A 21,641-nucleotide genomic window follows, 5' to 3' on the forward strand; every position below is an offset into this window, starting at 1 on the left:
TCCCTTTCGGTTCCCCTTTTTGTTCGATTGTAATCATTGGGTTAAGGCACCCCTCTTAAGTGCCTTTTTTCAATGAAATTTCTATTGGACCGATCAAAAAAAAAAAAATCCTCCCACAAATATTTATATGGGTTATTTTGCTTTTGGTACTCAGGCTTTGTCCAACTTTTGAGTTTGGTCTAACATTTGGACAAAACCTGAGTACCAAAAACAAAATAACCCTATTTATATTGGCTATCAAAACCTCATTCTAGTGGTGGTTTTTTTGATTTTGTATGTGCGGATCATCATCAACATCATCCGAGTAATCCATTCGGTGAAACACATATCTAATCCAACCAGATTAGAATTTTTTTTTGGATAAGATAAAATTCATTCATAAAGAAGTGCTGAGTTAGCACATGAAAGGAAAGGGGAGTACAACATTGGAATCATTTTCCCTAAAACATGTTGAAACTAGTTAAGATTTAAAAACCCTCCAATCGTGTATGAAATCCACGAACTTAAATTGTTTAAAAGATTCATGAACTGACGCCCAACTAAATAAGCAAGCCTTCACTTCAGTAATAACCCTCTCTATTGTTTTTTCTTTGTTGCGAAAAACTCTTTCGTTTAGTTCCTTCCAGTTTTGATGCTAAATAGCGAAAGACAAACAAAACTTGAGAAATTCAATTGGTTGAGTCCTAAGCAGGGGCGGAACTATGCACAGGCTAGCCCTGGCTTAAGCCACCCCTGGGGAAAAAAATTTGTTTACATAGTTACTAAAAGACAGCCCTTTTTGGTTCAAGCCCACGTACTCTTAATGCCAAGCCAGGGTAAAAATCAAGAGCCGAGCTAGGGTAATATCAAGATCCAAGCCAGCCCTCAGCAGCCAAGGTAAAAATCAACGCGAGAAAGAAGAAACATGTTTTTTTTTTTGCTTCTGTTCGCGGGAGAAAGGGAGAGAAAGAAAAGAAGAAACCCTAGGTACCATTTTAACAGGTAAGGTTACTGATTACTCAACTGGTCTGATATGATCTAATGGGATACAGATGAAACATTTATCAACTTACTTGATTATTTTCATGAAAAGGACAAGTGATTTGATGTGATCTTGGGTTTGTTAATTGAAACTTAGGTGATTTTGCTGATTTGACGTGATCTAATGGGTTAAGGATGAAATTTTATCAAACTTAATTGCTTCCTAAAATGAAAAAATAAAAAAGTACCATCGAAATTCTGTGGGTTTTTGGTGCAGTGGCCCTAAATCATTTGGCGAAGGTTGGTGCCGTCTTCCCCAATTACTACAGCGAGTCAGGTGGTGTACAATTGATAATTGAAAGCGAGTCTTGTCCTTGTTTCACTGTTAATTGCATCAACAACATAAACAAGATGCAGAAGATTACCATGAGACGCGCGTCACTACAAAAAAACTGAAAGGCTACTAGAAATTTCCAATTGCAGAAAACTTTATTTGCCTTAACAGTTTAAGCCACTAGGAAAGGCAACTTAGGTTGTGCATTGATTTAAGCCACTAAATGGCAAGCAACTACAGATTACAAAATCCATTAGCAATTAACGTGGGCCAACTAAACAAATGCACTAGTAGTTTGAGGCATTCAACCATTTGGAAAAAACAACGACAAGATATTAGTTGCCTAATCTTCTATTCAGCCATTAAAGTAACGCAATTACCAGTAAACCTAGTTGATTAAACCTTCGGGAGCTAACCATGCCAACTACAGTGGGCATACACATTGAACTACTTTTGGCAACAAACTCGAGCATCTTAGTAGTTTAACTTAAGAGGAGTAATTAATTATATGAGGGAGTGACTACCCTGTTGGTGTATCAAAGCATTGTCGCTAAGCCCTTATAATCAATAGTCTAGACATGTTATATCATACACTAGAAAAAACTGACCAAAGGCTACTAAAATATTTCAACCACAGAGAAATTTTAGTAGCTTCACAGTTTAAGCCACTTGGAAAGGCATCTGGAGGTGGGTATTAATTTAAGCCACTTAACGGTAAGCCACTACAGTTTGTAAAACCCATCAGAAACAAGTATGCGCCAACTAAACAAATGCACTAGTAGCTTGAGACATTCAACCACTTGGAAAAAATGATCGGCGGGATATTAGTTGTCTAACCTTCTATTCAGCCACTAAAATAACACAACTATCAGTTCTACCCGTCCTAGTGTGCCAAGATGATCCTACATTTCTTAAAATAGTACGAGAGAGAGTTGTCTTTTCATTGTACATTGTCTTTTCTTATATAGTCTTTCCAAACGCCCTTTTCTTTTTATGACATCTTGACATGTGTCCTAAACCTCCTTAATTACTGTTAATGTCATCCTTTTCCTAATGTAACCTTTTTCTTCTCCACTAATTCCCCTCTTATCCCTTCTGCATTATGGGGATTCCCTTGGTGGACTTGGACTCAACCCCCAAGACCCCATGTTTCTTGTTAGGACATCCTCCTCCTTTGAGGCATACCAACCCATGTTAGAGGAGATTATTTTTCATGTATCAACACTATCCACCAAACAATCAACATTAATGAACCTGCATCAAAGAGGCAAAGAAAGCCTAATTCTAAATATGATGTGCAAGGTTATATTGGTTGTTGTACTGTTGTTTTCATGTTTGTTGGGATATATTTGTAGTTGTGCTGTTTTTTTTTTACCTTTTCAAAGACAATACTTAGTGGATGTGGTCACTTTTTTTCTTTTTTTTGGAGACATTTAGTAGTGATGATGTACTGAACCATGTTATGTTACTAGGTTTTTAAGACTTTTGCAATTAGTTTAATTAATTAGAATCTTTTAAAGTTCACTGTTTATATTATTGTACTTACCATCGTTGATATTGGGCTAGCTGCCATTTTTTTAAATCATGTGGATATGGGGAACAAGATGAATACAACGGTCAAGAAAAAGTTCATCGTCTACCATCCATCCAAATAATAAGAAACGTGGAGATGATATAAGTCAGGTGGATATACACGTAATTATTTAAAAAGAAAGGGTAAAATTGTAATTGAGATGGACACGTGTAAAATGTGAGCCATTAGATGATCTATGACGTGTCGTCACTGGATGAGATCTAGTTATATTGTGAGCGTGTGATTCTCACAAGTGGTGGAGGTACATCCATCTTTCATATCGCATGTGTAATCCCACAAGTATGCATATATTGACCAATTAACGTCCAATGTTGACAGTCGAGCATACTCCCAAGATTACAGTCGATTACACTCGATTTTGGGGCATATTTCAAGATTACAGTCGATTTTGGGGCATATCCAATTTTTTCCATTACAAAAGGACCCATGGACACTTTGATTTTTGAGGAACTTAAAAAGAAATAGGCTAATTGTACAGATGCCACCTGTTGTAAAGATCATCGGTGTTGCATGCAATATTTCAATGAAAAACAAATGTAATCTTTTAATTTTGCTGTGTATTCTTTTTCTAGTACCCCTCTGTCAAAATCCTAGCTCCGTCCCTTGATACTGATAAAGATAAAAATAGGGGTATTAGTGTCTGTATACCTCTGGGTACTGTGGTAGTGAATAGTGATCGAGGGATTTCCATAGCCATTAAGAAAAATGATGAGATAAACACCGCAGAAGAAGGGGAAGAGTTTGTTTCGGGATAAGATGAGAATCAAAGAGAAGAAAAGATATAAAAAAGGGGGGCGTTGAGTTATGGTTTTGGGTCAAATCTGATTTAGAAAAACAAGAGAGTGTTCCGAAGTAATAGACAGTTGGATCGGATTGAGAGAGAAATATGAATATGAAGAGAAGAGAAGAGAAGAGAAGAGAAGAGAAGGGAAGGGAAATGAGTGGACCGGAGAGTAGATCTATTTACATTTCAAATGACCAGCCTACCTTGCTACTCAAGGAATCAAATTGAAACGGGTGCCAAACATGCATCGAGCATTCCAACACGTATTTAGCCTCAACGTTTTCACTTTTCATACAACACACCAAGTACACACGGCAAAGTAACGTGGTATCGCTGTGTTTGCAAAATGAGCAGTGGGCTTCCAAAATTATTTCCACATATTTAGTGAGATAAAATTCTTTTCCTTACCATCTTATTAGAAATTGCAAAAACATAATTGGCGAGGCGGATAGCAATTCTGAAGACTTAAAGGTATAGGTAAATAAATCTTCCACATCCAACAGTGAGGAAACCGTGATTTTTTATTGTGTGAAATAAATTTTTTGTGATTTTTATGAAAGGAAAGTTTTTGTGAGAACACTTACCAATGCATGATTGGTTTAAAAAGAATAGGAAAAAAATCAGAAAAAAGAATCTAAAATAAATTTGGAATTTCATGAAGTGACAATATTTAGGTGAGGACACTTGACAACTGTATGATTGGTTTAAAAATTACAAACCCAAAAGGATAACATAATTTACCGTGTTTGGAATTTTATGGAAGTCCAAATGCAACTTGAAAATCGAATGATTTTTATATTACGATTATTTTTATAAAATTAATATATAAATAGGAAAAAAATCCATATATTTTATGCGAAAGTAAAAGAAATTTTCTTTTACACATATCCTCCACCTATTAAATGTATTTTTCCCGCCACACCAAATCAAAAATACATCTCCATAGGAGGGCAAAGCCCCGCGCACACCAGATCGAAAATCACAAAATTGATTAAAAAGACCAAAATCAACAATTCCTGGGTGAAATGGACAGTTAGATTTTGATACTGTTTAAATGGACAAAAATGTAAAAATAGGCAAGATGTAACAAGTTTCATCGTGCCCATTTTCAAATATTTTTTTCTTATTTTTAATTTACACAGGATGTATCCAGTTTCATCCTTACTATTTTTTTTGGTCATTTCACCCAAACTATTTTTTACTCGTCCATTTGAACCGTAATTTAAAAATATTTGGACAAATGACCCATTTTCTGATCGAAAATACATTGCCACGGGACGGGGCGAAGCCCCGCGCATACCAAGTTGAAAGGAAAAAATAAAATAAAATCTACATATATTTTCCACCTATTCAATGTATTTTCCCGACACACAAATCAAAAATACGTCTCCACCAAATCAAAAAGGCATCGTTACAGGGCGGGCGAAGCCCCGTGGACACCAAATCATACATCGCCATGGGTGGGGCTTCGCACACCAAATCATACATCACCACGCACACCAAAAAATACATCGCCACGGACAGGGCGAAGCCCCGCCCACACCAAGCTAAGAAAATAAGATGCCCGGTGCGTAGCACGGGGACAAATCTAGCTAGTTCTGATTTGGTTTTCTTAATTGTTACTGTGAAACATTCTTGTTTTAAGATTTTTGGAGAATAAAAATCAAAATTGAAAATATATTAAACAACTAATTAATATTAGAGGCATTTATTTGTTTTTGTGTTGTCTCCGAGTCGAGTGTTGATGTCTTGAACATCCCTGTAAACACCATAGAAAGAAGAAACTGGTAACGGTAGATTGAGGCACATGTTTAACATACTGTCCTTAAGACAAGAATGCCCGGCTACGCTCTAAAAAAGATGATGCTATATCCCTACGAGTACATTCCTCCAAGATACAACAATCTTAACAAGTTTGAATAGCACAATCAAACCTTGTCCTTCTAGAACTTGGCAGCGGAAAACTCACGTCGTTAGCACTTAAACCCTCGTATCAATCATACAAAGACGAAGAAGAAGTTCTTAAAAAGACAGATGCAAGAGGGGTTCTACTTCATATAAACCCTTGCGCAAATCCAAAATATATAAGGTAAATTTATCCCATAAAAATCTAAGTGATAAATTTTGAAGGTATTTTAAGTTTTTTAAAAAACCATTTTATAATAAATTTTTATTCACATAAAACCGGTGGTTTTCCAACATTCTTTATCCAAAATATATTGCTTCATTTTGTGTCAAAGTACGTCAATAGAATCATTCATGTTCTGATCCGCAGTTATAGCCTTTTGGTACTTCTAGGAATTTTTATTTGTATTTCTCCTAAATTGATTTTCCCTTTTTTGTTTACTAGATTTTTTAGTGTTCAAAGATTCTGCTCATAGTTTATGTCTATGGGTACCTAACGAATGATGACCAAAATTACAGTCATACTCAAATCAATTTTCTCACCGAGGGAGAGAATGACCGGTTGCTAAATATCCGATTCCAATCACTTTTCAAGTCTATTGATTCTCCCCTGATTCAATTATATCTACGACACTAGCGGAAAAGAGGCTATTTAAGACGTAATGAAACGACCCAAATACCTAATGTCTCAAAACCACCACAAGTCGAATGTGTTGTTGCCTAAAGTCAAGTTGTCGTTGTAGTTGGACTTTTGTTGACTTTTAGAACGACACAAGTGATTTTGTTGCTGACCAAAGTCAAGTTGTCGTAGTGGCTGGACTTTCATTGACTTCCATAGGGACAATGTTGATGGTTTTTTTTCTGTAATAGATTTTTTAATGCCTTTTGGGATTGAGAATTCTAACTGATCTAACGGCTCTCATTCCCCTCTTCTCTCACCTAGAAAAGCCTAGCTTATCTTATTTTATTTTTTTTTCTCCTTCTGCCTTTTTTTTCTCTTCTCTTTCGAACTCTCCACGGCCAAAACTTTACTCCAAAAAAATTCCTTATCCCTCCAATCCATCTGCTATTTCACGAAGTGATCTTTATGAACCAAAATCCTTTTACTCTTCATCTCACCAATCCATCTGCTATTTCACATAGACCAACAGATCTTCATGAACCAAAATAATTAACAGATCTACTCCATGTATCTGATGTTTCTTGTGCTGCTCTGGTATTATCTAGATCCGTGAATTCTCATATAGAAAAGGTATAATCACTTTCTCTCTTTGATTTATACTGCTTAATAAATTTAGGGATTTATTGTTTTTTGTTTTTAAGAAATGACTGTTATGAAATTAATTTTTGGGGTTTTTGGTTTTGTTTATAGATTTTTGCTTATAATGGAAGGTGCTTCTTATACAGGTAAGAACTAATTTTGCTAGCCTTTTTTCTCATAAACTCTGATTTGCTACAGGGGTTTTGTTTAGTATTAATTTCTAATGATTTTTTCTTTTTATAGAGATTGTTTGTTGAATTTGATTTTATTTTGGGTGTTTTTGTTTGAATATTACTTATGGGTTTTGTTTATTATCATGTTTTAGGGTCTGGGTTTTTGTTTTTCTTAGTTAATTCTTAATTTGCTGTAAGAATGATACCACTATGTCATTCAGCAATACATTGTATCATCATACTCCTTCATCTATGTATATTTCTATGTAATAAAACGAAAAAGTTTCAACAGATAAACCATGGCCAACTTCATAAAGTGGAGGTTACGGGTTGTCTATCAGTGATATGTATTATTTAGTAACTGGAGACATTTTGATGTTTTTACAATGTAGGATTAATATCTTGTGAGAATCTAAGATTAATATTACAGAAGTTTCGGTATTCAACGTTGGATTCAGTTAAAGAACTAGAAGATTATATCTTTATCTTGGTAACACGAACTAGTACATTATCTAATACTAGTACTAAGTTTCTTTATCTTGGTACGTTAGTTAACTCTCATGGTCCTATTGATTCCGATAGTGTTGTGTTCGTTCCAATGGTGGGGTAATTTCTGGATGAACACTGTCGATAATGCTTTTAATTGGTACCTTTTTAGGATTGATTAGACCTATTTTCATGTAATGTACATTTGCTAAAGTTACTGCTGCTGCAAATTCTACACTAGGACTTGGAAGATATCCACCTTTTAAGAGAGGTAGTTATGCCTTTCTATATTTAAGGGCCTTTGGTCAGTGTTTCTTGTGTTTTATGGAGTTTGCTAAAGTTTGTATCATGCTAAAAGTAATTGGACCTTCATACCAGGTTGTGGCCATTGCAAGTACTGCTTTAGAGAATTTTAAGAATGAAGCTAAAAAATGGTGGTTGCTCTAGTTGATATGAAACGTGCTTTTGTGCCTCAACACTTTATCCGTTTGGTTCAAAGAAGGTATGCTCAGAATAGGATTACTTCTTTTTCTCACGAACATATATTGCATATCGACTTCTTTCCACATAGATTATGGATTGTTTGACCTATGGTGTCTTAGTTTTGATAAATACGTAAAACATTTTTTAGTATACAAAAGTGCTTGAGTAAGTTCTCGTAGCTTCTGGTGTTGATGCGGAATAGATTAAATAATTACTTTCTTTTGGTAGACTCACTCTGTTTTTCTTCTTTGATGTTTGATCTTATCAGGATGGACAGACAGCGCAGAGAGGAAGAGGTAAAAAAACAATTCATTAAAAAAGGGCAAGATGCAGAACAATCTCTACTGAACAGAGTATGGGATTTGCTATTGTTCAATTATCTGCACTTAATACAACCAAAATATCCTTTTACCTTCGTTCTTCCAGAAGCTTCAATATGATATATACAATCTGATATATATAATCTTTTGTGATTATCATGTATTTGAAATTCTTCGCAGATCAACCTCATTGTTGAGACTTCTGATAATGCTGAAGTTGGTTGTAGCTGATGGGAAGTTGAATTTAGATGATAATGCTGCTTTCCGCCAGAAAAAGATCTTTGCTCTTCCTGATAGGACCCAAGAGCACCCTCGAGAATTTTGACCATGTTAATCTGGTTTTCTTTCCTTATACTCATTTGTCGTTGTGCAAAATGAAAACTTGCAGACTAATATCTCTGTACATTTGATCTAAGGATTGTCTAGTACTTTGTCATGTATGAATATAAGTAGCAAGAGTAACAGTAGGTGAACTATTTTGTTCAATTCATGACATTCATTTTATTGGATTTCAGGTGGCTTGATTTGAACACATGGGCTTAGATGAGAAAATTGGGTACATTGTTAATGGTCATGCGGGATTTTACAATTTCTACCATGGACATAATTAAGTTGCCTGTGGAACTACTGCCAATTTTTTAGATGCCGATGGCAGTGCTTCTGAACCCCAGGTACTTTTCTCATCTGTAGTTAATTTCTCCCTAAAGCTAGCACTCTGCAATTCAGTCATATCAATTAACTTTTATTGTTTATGCTTTTTCAACCAAAACTGGTCTCTCCACCCACCGACATCTTCTCTTGAGGTTATCACACATAGCAGGCTCGTTTAATGGTTCTTAGACTAGTATATCGAATGATCTTTATTCCTCTAGTCAAAATGCCTTGACTAGTATATCGAATGATCTCCACCCACAATCATTCGCTATAGAGTGGTTCTTAGACTAGAGGTTATCACACATAGCAATGATCTTTATTCCTCTAGTCAATGTGACTTGACTAACACATTTTGATTTATTTTTCTCTTCTTTTGCAGCTAAGTGACATCCTATCGGCAGAATTTGGAGTAGCTCTTGCAGTGTGAGCTCAAGTAGGCACGCAAAAGCAAGCGCATATGTCCTCCGAAACTTCGTTGGAGGCTTCCCTTCCTCCTCTTTTATGCTAACATGTCTACATGTTCTGATCACCATGAAGTAAAGCATGCATAGTGTGAATAAGTATGTCACTTGGCTCTGTTAAGGCGCTACCATTTTATCCATCAGATTTACACTTATCTGTTTGTTTTAGTTTGTGGAAAGTATTCTTACTGTTACTGTATTGTGCAGATCAGAAAGTTGTTGAATTTTAAGTTGCAAGGGTGCAAGATGAATCTAAAGTCTAATTTGGGATGGCTCCTAAGGTAAGCATTGTTAGTGTTCTCTTCTAGTTTCCTGCAGTAGTCATAAGACTCGTAACCTTCCGAGTCTTTCCAGACAGGAACATAGTTTACAACATTGCGTTTTTCAAATTTCTAACATTTAGACATTCACCTATATCCTCCATGTTGGTTTCTATGCAAATTATGATTAAGACCCTAGCAGATAGGTATTGAAAATTAGGATAACTGAGTTTACGTCGCAACCACAAAATGTAGGTTATATCGCAAAGCCTTACGATCACAAGGCGAACATTTTCAGTTTCACAATTGTGTTGTAGGAGATGCTAACTAGAAAGGTAAAAAATCTAGTAAAATTTTGTTTGGAAACTGAACTTGGCGAAAAATATATACAGTACTTCACTTCAAATATACAGTTTTATTAATTATTACCATTTTCCCTGTAATAGACGAGAAAATTTTTGATGGGGGCGTTTTTGGATGGGGGCATGGGCGACAAATAAGATGTCGACATGTGTATTTCCAATTAATTGCTTCTAACAAAGTTTGTTTCCAAAAATATAAAAGAAATGTATTTTTGGAGAAAAATATTGCTTATCATAATTGTTTATATCTTATGTTTGGAAACCGGATTTGTGAAAACAATTAATATGAAGGACACATGTCATCATCTTATTCGTCCCCCATGCCCCCATCCAAAAACGCCCCCATCAAAAAATTTCTCGTACTGCTGGATAAGGAAATGTTGAAAAGGGTTGTGCTTCTACAGGATCTTCTCTCAAGCAAGCTGGTGCCAAGGTCCTCATGACTGAAATAGTGGTTGAAATTTTTAGGAATTGTTGTATCACTTCTCTTTAAGAAACCTTAATAAGAATCTTTTCTCTAATGATTTTGGACTAAATTTATGAGCATAGTTCAATGTAATGGAGTTGTCATTTGGTATTAGATGATTCAAGTTTTATTTGGAATTTGAATTTGAATTTTAGTATTTTAATTAATTGTCATTTGAATTTGAGAATTTTAGTAATTTCATTTGAATTTGAGAATTTTAGTAATTTCATGAATTTTCTTCTGAACTTCGGTGCAATTTGAGTTTCATTTTAGTATAATTTGAATCTGAACTATTTCAGCCCAGTCAGAATAATCGGAGTCAGCCAGATCTGACTTATTTTTAATATTAAATAAATCAAATACACGACGTAGTACAGGTGTCGTGCATAGCGGCGCTTTGAAAGCATAGTAATTAACAGGCAACCGGATAGTGTCGTTCCAGAAAAAAACACTATATCTACGGCACTTTCAGCAGCAGTCTGAAAATGTTGTTTAACTGGTTCGAACGACACTATCTGAGTATCTTAAATCAGTTGTTTTCCACTAGTGCGACTTGTCGGAGATCACATATATATGGCAGTCAAAAATATTTTTTATCATTACATCAACACGGAATTTGATAGTTTCATTCCGAGATTGTCTTTTCTTGGAATTAAAGATATCATCTTTGGTAGTATCAGTATTCGGGTTATCCCGTCCGAATCAATTTGTCTCTAGTTTGTATACTGCATTTTTTTTCATGTTCATTCAAGGTGTAGTATATTGACTCCGATACAATCTCTCAAGTTAACATCTACTAATTGATGTTTTCCTGCTTAATCATATCTCGGCAAGGAGTACACTTCTTTCTTAAGAAGAAGTGCTTGTTAACTCTTTTCATTGATTTTTGCTTTATGGCTGCAAATACATGCTCATGAAAAGTGTGACCAAAGACATGCTTTCTTCTTTCTTAATTATATCTGATTGGTCGTTTCTTCACCCTTCATAAGGTTGTTCCTAGCTTGTTGCCGGAACCATTTTTGAAATTTTCCATTCAAATCTCAACTGTCAATTTTTGACATGGTTTCCTATTCCGAAAACTCCATCTAATATTATTTCTTAATTTAAGAAATATCAATTCATTTTGAATATATGATTCGATCTTCGAGATGCATTGGTCGGTGGAGTTGTGTTTATGTCGTTTACATTGTCTATGTTACATCATCTGGACAATGCTAAATGGTGGAGTTAAAGGCTTCTGCTAAGATCAAAGTCTGTTGGAGTTTTCATTCACATGTGGGGTACTGTGGAAGCTGAAGTAACTACTCCAGAGATGTTCAAGTTATAGAATGATGAATCCACACAGTGAAGACTATGTTTCAGTGTTGTCGTTCAAGCATTCCGGTGTTGCTGTGCAAGAGTGTTTGCAGGAATCACTCCATATTTGATTGTGTGAAGTGCGTATTTGTTCAGTTCAAGTTGTACACTTCATTTCCCTCCATGACCAACTTGAAGGGGCGTATTGGAATATTTAGTGAATCTACAATATATATCAAGGTGAACGTGTAGTGCGTTGATGTAGCCGTGAAGACCGTATGCAGCTTGTTTAGATAATTACGTAATCAATTATCTACAAATGTAATACCTAGTCAAACAAGAGACAAGGCATTGAATAATCTCCTAGGTTTAGCAAACTCTATAAATAGGAGTTTAATGTAAATGTAAATTACTCAATCATCTTCAGTAGTGAGAAGTAATCTAAATCACCCTATAGGGTTTCCCCGTGGACATGGGTCATTAGTGCCGAACCATCACGTTAATATCGTCGTATCTTCAATTAAGATTTTGGTATGTAGATTGTTTAATCTTATTTATCTTTATTTTAATTGTTTTATGATTGACGTTTAATATTATTGTTCTTTGTTATTTGTTATCATCAATGATATCCATCTTAGTTTTGATCTACATGTCAAAATCTAAGATGGTATCAAGCAAAAATGCTCTCGATCCAATCCCTTCGGCATCTAATCTTATTATCTCAAATTACATCAAATACAAAATCAGTCTTGGATATCATTTTTTGTTTCAGACTTTCAGTCCAAACATAACTCCTCCTAGAGAGAGGGTCAATATGTACGCTTACATTTTTTACGTTTCCATGAGCCAATACATTTCCAGTAATTTAATCGATCATTGTTATTGGTATTTCTTTTTTTTTGTAATGTCTTTGTGGTCTGTTTGAAGCGTGAAGTTCATTGAATTTCTCGTTCACAGCATATATCATTACTTTTGTCTCAATTCTCAATCTTTTCCCGACATTTTCCTGAGATTTGGCACAATACTCGGTTGGGAAATCTAATTAGCCCAAGGCAGACATAATTCGAGCAAATATGGGTGACCATGGTCTGGAACCAACCTTCTCTTTGTTCCAAGAGGCACTTCTTTACCGTCCAACCTCAAGAGGCATTTCTTTTGCCGCCGTTTAGTGAAGATTTTCGCACACTAATTATGCATTTCAGTTCTAGAGATAGTCTGCCTTCTCTACTCCTTGGTGGAGCAAATTATGTCCTTTTTTGCAATCCTGCTTCACTTAGAAGTGCTAAAGAAGACAAAGATACTTCCAATAGCCTCTTACTCACTTAAGCATGGTAATTAAATCTCACCAGTGGTCAAGCCTCGAGTGGTAAAATGCATTAGCGTTATAGGGCCAGCGTTGAACTGTCGCTTAGGTTCCCAAGCTGTAGGAGTGAAATATCGCACATTCATTAAGTATGCGAAATAAAGGTCATCTAATGTAAGCGAAGACTATCGCACATACTAAAATTAGGATGACGTATTTAATGATGTCAACATAGTCACGAGTAAAGTGGGATGACCTGTGCGAAGTGCAAGGTGTGCGAAGTTGAGTGAATGTACATGAGCGATTGTAACGCACAGTGATTCCGAAAATAGGGGATCTCACTACACCAAATCAAGGTTTTCCTAACAATAGGATTCCTAACTAGTTTTATTTTGGTAACTCAAATCATTTATTATAAATCTAGTAACTCTGCTAAACGGTTAGCAAATTAAGTAATAGTTAGCATAATTAGGAATTAATTCATAAAAATTAAATAACTATTCAAAGTGTGAGATCATTAGTTATGCATCCCTAACATATTTTCTATTAAATCACTATTACAACTATTCCTACCCAAAATAGATGTCTATTAAAATTAACCCCATCTTTATAACTCTTTATCATTTTTACTAGTAACACATTTCTACATAGCTAACACAGTGATTTTTGAAATTTAGAAAATGCAAAATAAAATTTCAAGATTTTACAAGTCTTTTGTTTGGAACCAAAAAATGGTTCTAATATCCTGGGATGACCTAAACCCGGAACTAATCCTGTCGGTGTGGGAACCAAAAATTGAGTTCCACTTTGCGTCGTTGACATAACCAAACCAAAATCGAGTTGCTTAACAAAAAACAGTGAGACACAACAAATTTTCTTTATCCTTCTGCGCTAAATCAAACCCTAGGCTTCTCATCGAATCAAAAGAAAAGTCAATCAAATTCGAATCCAATTGATTAAATACCCATCGTCTGATTGATTTGTCTTTGTTTCTTTAACTCATTAAATTCAGAGAAACTTGAAGAGAAGTAATAACGATGAAGGAGATTTATTTCTGACCAAATTCGTTTTCAACTCAGTCATATCGTTTCTGGTATGATTTTTCTTCTCATTCTTCGATTACTCTTATTTCAGTTTTTCAATTATGAACCTAGGGTTTAAACATTGAGGGATTTTTAGAATTGGGTTCAATTGGGAATTTCTGATTGTGATTATGATTTTATTTGGGTGATTATGGTTAAAGATGAACAATATGTGGACAAAAGTGGGATAATTTTGTGAAGATTAAATGGGGTTTACCTAACTGTCAATTAGCTTAATTTTGTAAGAAATTTGTTTTGTTATGTTTAAGGTTAGGTAAAAAAATCCCATTTTGATTATGGGTTTTCATTGTGACTTTAAATTATGATATTGTTTTCACATTTTGTAAAGAAAATCCCAGTTTGTTTTCACAGCTATTATTTACTAGTTTTGCAACTGTTTGTGTGAGTTTATTGATTCATCCAAGATATTGTTCGATTATTGGATCCAAAATTTTGTATCTCTCTGGTTTTAATTTCTTTTTTGTTCCTTGTATCAGGTTCTTTAACCAAATTATGATATTTACGAAATTCGTGAATAAATGGATCAAAAGAAAACTTTCGCCTGTGAAGGGAGGAACTCCCTTGTTCTACCAAGTGAGGCGTCCACATCGAAGAAAAAATACCATGTCGTAGAAGATGATGAATATTGCATTACCAGAAGTGGGGATGAAAATACCAACTCTTGGTAACTTGGTAGCAGCCCTAGTGAAGCCGATGCCGAAGCCATTATAAATAATAGAAAAAAAGAATAAAGGAACATCTCAGGAGGAATATGACTTAGACAAAGTTCTAGCCGAGCACGATAATGCTCCCATTGTTTCAAAACTTACTGCTTCTCCGACAGAAGAAAAGGTTCAAGATCAACCTGAACAGTTAGTCTCGGTTGATGCTACTGGATGGGAGAAGGAAGCGGAGGCAGAAACCGGGAAGTCTGTGGCAGCAAAGAAGAACAAAAAGGAGAAGGAGAAAAAGGCAGCTGCTGCAGCTGTAGAGGGAGTTCAGGATGCAACGCAGGAGGAAACAAAGAGTCAAAAACGTGATGACAAGCACCCTAATCATGTTATAAAAATGCAGGAGGCTTTGCAAAGGCGTAAAGAACTTGAAGAGAGAAGGAGGAGGGAAGAGGAAGAGAAAGAAAGGAAGGAGGAAGAAAGCCACCTCAGGCAAGAGGAACTCGAAAAACAAGCAGAAAAAGCCAAGCGAAGGAAAAAGAAAAAGAGAGGATGCTGATGAGAAAGAAGGAAGGGAAGCCTATAACAAGGAAGCAGAAAAATGAAGCTTGTCGGCTTGAACTAATTTAGGTTTTAGAAAATCCCCCATTCTGATCTGAATGGTAGTTTTGAAATCAGGTATGAACTTCTTTTTTTTTCGATTTTAAGCCGAAGGAAATCCACTAATTAACAATGTTTTAATTTAATTTCATTTCATTGTTGAGAAATATGGATTAAATGTAGATGGTGATAAAGCATCAATATTTAGAATTTTTCTCTAGGTAACCAAGGTTCGAAATAATGAGATGATGGTGTGCAGATATAGTTTAGATAGATTTTGAGGTGCGGCGACAATTACAGTTGTTGAGGTTGATTAGGTTTTACGATTTGGGGATTATTCACTTGTGTGATATTATCCAACTCTGTGGCTAAATAGAGAAATTACTAGTTACAATCGTTGAGGTTAGAATAAGATAAATTTAGACCTACTTCATGTTTATGCAGGATAAGGCGTTATGTATTTACGATATAGAAATGTTCATATGACTGTCTTTGCTGTCAAGCAGTGTTACTCTTTTAAGTAGGAACTGCTTTCAAAATGATAAAGGTGTATCTCCATGGAGAGAACTAGAGTTGCCTTATGAAACTATAGAGGCTTGCCCGTTGTAGAGTTTCTTTAATGCCCTTTTTCATGTTTTTTTGCCTTGCATACTTGCAGTGACTTGGTGCTTGATATTTGATACATTGAGTTTCTTTAATGCCAAGCAACTTTGACTTCTTGACTAGCATACGAGCAATATTTAGTGTATGCTGAATCCACATGAGTCAAACATGGAGTTTGGTGAGTAAAAGGCATTATTTAGGTCACACTTCACAATAACCTTTTGTATTTTCTTAGTTTTGTGTTATTATACTAATTGTTGAACCCAAGTTGTCTGTTCATTTTGAAAGGGTCTGTGTCTGTTCATTTTTCTGCATGTTCTGCAACTGCTGGAGAAACTAAATAATTTTTTCTATGGTTGGTTAATTTTAGTTAGGAGCTGGGCAGACATGCTTGTCACTGGAGAAACTGAGGCTCGATTGCCACTGTAGTGTATCATTTGCTGATCTAGTTGATGTGAGGCATGCTCTTGCAATGATTTTTGAGTTGGCATCTAAATATCCTTATTCTAGATCGCATGCATTAGAGGTTCTACTTCGATTGTAAGTGGTGATCTAAGTATTCTTGCATAATCAAATGTTACATCTCAGAATGGTGTTACTAAGATGAAGCTCTCGTGCAGTTTTATGTCGGCTGTATTCTTACAAAAAAATTTATATGATGAATATTTCTTTAATAAGCTTGGTCTTTCGATTTGTCCTTGTTGGATATTTCGTATTTCCTTTTTTACACTGCCGGTTTTGATTGGTTGCAATATGTTTTGTTTTCTCATTACAGGACGTGCCTGCAGAAGATATGATTTTTAGTGATTCTGCTAAGGGTTAAACCCCCAAGGAAGGTGAGCAGTTGAGATATCACTTGCTAGAAAACTCATAAGCTTTGTTTGAACTGTTTGTATTTGGCTATGCATGTAAAACTCACAAGCTTTGTTTAAACTTCTTGCATCCTGAGCCACTTTATTGGTTAAAATGCTTGCCTTGAATTCTTTTTTTCTGGCTCTGTGAGGAAGTTTTACCATTTATTCAAAAATAAATAAATATGTTTTACCTTGTTAAACATACAGTAGCATAGGCACCACATCATTAGTAAATTATCCTAATTCTATCAGCTAAACAGGAAGGGCTCTCGACTTGGACATGATAGCATAGTTGATGGAGTGCTTAAAGATGGCCTGTGCGATGTTTATAATGAGTTTGGCGTGGGTGTTTGTGATGAGATATGTGCCAATCATCATTCAATAACCAGAGCAGAACATGTATTATTCTAAAGTCAATATGTATTGAGAATTTCTCTGATTTGGTTTCTTCTGGGCTATGGTTGATCCTTCCTGTACGGTTATATATTGTCAACTATTGTCGCCATCATTAAAAATATAATTTTGTGATCTCCTGTCCATTCTCAATTCTCTGATTGAGACATTTGACCTTTCAACCCAGTATTTACAGAAACAATACATATGAAGCAAGTAGCCCCCTCTCTTTCTTTTTCCTTGTTTATTATTGGAAATAGTCATCCTTAAATTTGGCAGTTCATTTTTTAAGGGGTTCCCTTGACAGTCCTCGTGGATTTTAGTAGCTTGAATGTTCTAATTTATCCCATCTCAACCTTCTATCTCAAGGATCTATATTTTACTCTTGCAGTATGCTTATGCTATTCAGAACCCTCCCGGAGCTTTATACCACATTTGAAGTTCGAATCGACACTGAGCTTCATATTTATCGATATCGATGACGTATCCTGCTAAGTTTGAAGTTGGAACCCTGCCAGAGCTTTTTGGTTCATGATTTTTATGCTTCTTGAATCTACCAGTGTGAACTAAAGCTACTTCATGACGTGTATGACTAGTTAAAATTACTTTATGACTTATGTGACTAGTCGATATTCAAACCGGAAGCACAAAGAGAAAGCACAAAAGCACGAAGAAAACACACTTTTTCTTGATTCGTATGACCATTCCTAATCAAATCTCTACCATCCAAAGACATCCCTAATACGTATGACATTCCCTAACTAAATCTTTATCGTTCATTTTTTTCTATACAAAAACCTAAAGATGTTTTCTCCTCTCACTTTCCCTTTTCTCTTTCTTTTTCTCGGTCGGTTCTTCTCTCCAGTTCCGCCTCCGTCAAAACCCTAAGATGCAAATTCTTCCGAACAAGAAGAAGAAGATCTAATCAGTTGGAGCTAGATCCATTCAATTGGTCTTATGTTTCATTGAAGCCTTCAACTGTGATAGTGATTCTTGAGTTGAAGGCTGATTTTCCTTGCTCTTTCTTCTCATGTATTTCCATTTTTACAGTAGTTTCTTTTGCATAGGTTCTTGTATTCTTTCTATCTTTTTCTCTCAATAGTTTAAAAATTCTGAAACTTTATTTTTAAGGGGTTTTGGTGAGATTGATGACTATGGAGATCTTGTGTTGTTCGTGGTGATAACGTTTTATCTAATCTTTGGTTTTTGAACCTTTTCTGTGGGTTTTATTTCGTGTTTATGTTATAATTTTTGATGTTTTTTAGGACATTTTTCTGTTCATTTGCAATTTCGGATTTAAAGCTGAATTAAATTGAATATCCGTTTAATTTCATCATATAACAATGGGGGATTTGGATTGTACACTTTGATATTGGTGCTTTTGGTATCTGGTAACAAAATCGATTCAATTTCAATTTTTCTTCTTCATTTTTGTAATTTAATTTTTTGGGTTTTTGGGTTTTTGGGCTTGGGATTTGTGTAGGTCAGAGAAGACTAATAGCGAAGTGCATCAAGTGGACTTGTCGGAATATTGTCGTTCTTGCTTGGTTCAGGTCTATTTACATACGTAATGCACTTTTGTTTTGTTTCTTTCTGTTTTAGGCTTGCTACTGATTTCCTTGTAGGAATATTGTCGTTCTTTAGGATACTGATATTTTGTGCATACAGGTGGATTTTGGCAATTCCTCTCTGTAATGCAGTTAAGCTACTGATTTTATGGGTTGTAGCAACAACAAGATAAGTTGCTCTTGGATTTTACTTTGAGCACTCTTAAAGTAGCTTTGAATTGTGGATGGAGATTGATTAATGAAGTTTATGATAAATGAATGTGTCGTGCAGTTTCTTTGAGCTATTCAAATTGTTACAGTGAAGAGGTGATGATGAACATAAATTGAATTTGGTATAAGAAACAAGGAGCAACATTCAAGTCTAATCGCAATACAGACATTACACCAAACCAAATGAGGGCATTTAAGGTTGTTAGATTTTGCTTTTGTTTTTTCTTTTTATGGTTTCAAATCCAGTGGATTACTTTCTTGACTAAGTTTCAACACATTTTACTTGGTTTTGGCAGAAGTACTGCTTGTTGAATGGTCTGAACTCTGATGCAACACCAAATGGGTATTCTACCAGTAGATCACTAGAGGATATTCTTATGTTGGATCCCCAAACTGCACCTCTGGTTCCACCACTAAATCTCAGTACGAAGGGCGAAGTGGTTTATTATGTTGATGGTTCCCATCAGGTCAGCAATCTTCTGCAGCAAGCTCTCCTCCTCATGGGCGTCCTGTACCAGTTCTGTAACAAGAGCCACAGTTAACCAAAGCTCATCTTTTTTATGAAATGCATGGATGAAACTGAAGGGCTGTCAGTAGATACCTTATTTATTAACCACGAGGTGTACCAGCAGTGATCTTCCCATTTTGGTTCCTGCTAGTTTTAGTTGATAGAAACTGCCAGTTCCGCCGTTTCGAAGCGTGACTCAAAATGGATGACTTGGCTGAAACAAATGTTGGCGTTTTCGTTTTGATGTTTTTTTTCTTCTTTCTTACTCTATAAGAAGAATGGCCTTAACATAACTTAGTTACTTATGTGCTTTACTATGTTCAGTGCGCACTCCTCAAATTGATGGGAAGGAGATATTCCGCCAAGCCAGGTCTGACTACTACGGGGTTCAGTTCTTAGTCACGATTTTTATTGAAAATTTCGAAAGTTTACAACTATACGGAATTGTGGATATTTGGAACTGCAGGAGTACTTTGTCTTATGAGCAGTTCGGCGCATTTCTTTCCAACATCAAGGAGCTGAACTGTCAAAATCAAACTCGAGAGGTAATTACTTACTGCTTTGTGATTTTTGAAACTCTCGGTAAAATCTTTTGGTCATTGAACCGACGTAACTAAGCAAATTGGTTTGTCTTTTTACCTGTTATCCATGAAACGTTAAGGAAGGCATAATAATTATTTGGTACAGACATGAGACAACAAAGATCATTACTTATCACTCCAAGGGCTGCTTATTCGTAACAACCATTAGGACTTAAAGGCGTATTCCAAAGATGGTGCATCATAATAGGTAGGCTACATCTCTCTTTCTATTTCTCACACACATGCAAAGATACATATGCACCAACACAAAGATAATTGCATGTCTCTGTACACACACATGTAGAACTAAAATATGGGAGTTTTGGACCTCCATATGAGTGGAAAGTCTACAAGTGAGTTTTGTGTTCACTTGCTTTGAATTATGTGAATTAATTTATTGATTGTTGGATATACTGTCACTGTCATGGTTTTATGAACCTGCAGAACTATGTTTTAACATTTTATATGTTTTATGTGTTGGATCGCGATAGTTCACTTCTCGCCATAGTGTATGTGCAAGTGTCTCTGTCAGAACATGTACATTTGTTCATAGTCTGTCAGCTTGTATGCGTATCTTAGGATTTTAGCTTGGAATGTCGATGACGAGTTGCACCATCTTCAAATCTATCTTGGCTTTTCTTGTATATTGTTCTGAGGTTCTCTACATGTTCTTTTTAATGAGTTTTGTTTTGTGATTTGTACAGAATTGCGCAAAAGAATCCAAAGAAACCAAATTGGCACCTTCTAATAATTGAAAAGGTTGGAAATTTGGGATGCGAAGAGATTGAATGGGAGTAAAAGAGAAGTTGTTGCTAGTCACTGGGTACACCATTCTCTCTATCATGTTACATGATCTGATACCATTAGTTGTTACCCCCAACCGTCCAAGCCGCCATCTAGTGTATATTTGTTGGTTCATGTATGTTGTGTAACCTTTACAGTGGATTACAAGTTTAACTAAACGGAATATGTCCGGTTTTTTCCAAATTGTGTCAGCATCCTAATTTTTTGAATACTTGCATTGTCATTTGTATATTTTGGTTTGGAATACGAATCCTAATATGAATCTGACACGTTTGGAATTTGAGAAAGTGGAGAACATTACATTTTCAGGTGACCGAAACCTGGCATTTCAGGTGATCGGAACCTAGCAACTTCAAGTGACCGGAACCTGGCATTTCCAGGTGATCGGAACCTGGCATTTCCAGGTGATCGGAACCTGAAAGTGCGAATATTTTTTTTTATTAAAATCTAACTAATTGGTAACGGAAGGCTGTGTTACCCAATTATGAAAATACAAGACACATGTCATCTCTTTACTAGTCACTTGAAAAGTTAGCAAAGGTTATAACACAATTTTATTACAAAATAAATAGGAAGTGTAAAATGTCAATAGTTAAGATAAATATTGTAATGGAAATGAAATGTTTGCTTATTTAATTTCCCTAATGGACTAAAAGGGTTGGATA

The 21,641-nt window shown here is 35.5% G+C and overlaps 3 long non-coding RNA genes across 15 annotated transcripts; all 3 read left to right on the forward strand.

Annotated features, from left to right (window-relative positions):
- The first annotated feature begins 7,875 nt into the window (after positions 1-7,875).
- Positions 7,876-10,050, forward strand: LOC113338271. 2 transcript variants are annotated; one of them, XR_003354706.1, is made up of 5 exons: positions 7,876-7,999; positions 8,249-8,333; positions 8,481-8,971; positions 9,334-9,514; positions 9,623-10,050. It is a non-coding gene; the product is annotated as an uncharacterized LOC113338271 (long non-coding RNA). The 2 variants fall into 2 exon arrangements; XR_003354712.1 differs by having other exon boundaries at positions 8,249-8,276.
- Positions 10,051-13,877: 3,827 nt separating this feature from the next.
- On the forward strand, positions 13,878-17,729 carry LOC113318611. 6 transcript variants are annotated; one of them, XR_003344708.1, is made up of 6 exons: positions 13,878-14,195; positions 14,682-15,533; positions 16,114-16,598; positions 16,834-16,894; positions 17,173-17,311; positions 17,697-17,729. It is a non-coding gene; the product is annotated as an uncharacterized LOC113318611 (long non-coding RNA). The 6 variants fall into 6 exon arrangements; XR_003344697.1 differs by lacking the exon at positions 17,697-17,729 and having other exon boundaries at positions 13,883-14,195; positions 16,114-16,236; positions 16,429-16,598; positions 17,173-17,440; XR_003344711.1 differs by lacking the exon at positions 17,697-17,729 and having other exon boundaries at positions 13,879-14,195; positions 17,165-17,440.
- A 419-nt stretch (positions 17,730-18,148) lies between these two features.
- On the forward strand, positions 18,149-21,159 carry LOC113318627. Of its 7 annotated transcripts, XR_003344735.1 has the most exons (7): positions 18,149-18,858; positions 18,974-19,281; positions 19,380-19,816; positions 19,916-19,961; positions 20,058-20,136; positions 20,253-20,380; positions 20,877-21,159. It is a non-coding gene; the product is annotated as an uncharacterized LOC113318627 (long non-coding RNA). The 7 variants fall into 7 exon arrangements; XR_003344718.1 differs by having other exon boundaries at positions 19,380-19,961; XR_003344725.1 differs by having other exon boundaries at positions 19,380-19,961; positions 20,257-20,380.
- Positions 21,160-21,641: the final 482 nt, after the last annotated feature.

The sequence above is a fragment of the Papaver somniferum genome, chromosome 1 (genome assembly GCF_003573695.1).
Source record: "Papaver somniferum cultivar HN1 chromosome 1, ASM357369v1, whole genome shotgun sequence".
NCBI classification, from domain to species: domain Eukaryota; kingdom Viridiplantae; phylum Streptophyta; class Magnoliopsida; order Ranunculales; family Papaveraceae; genus Papaver; species Papaver somniferum.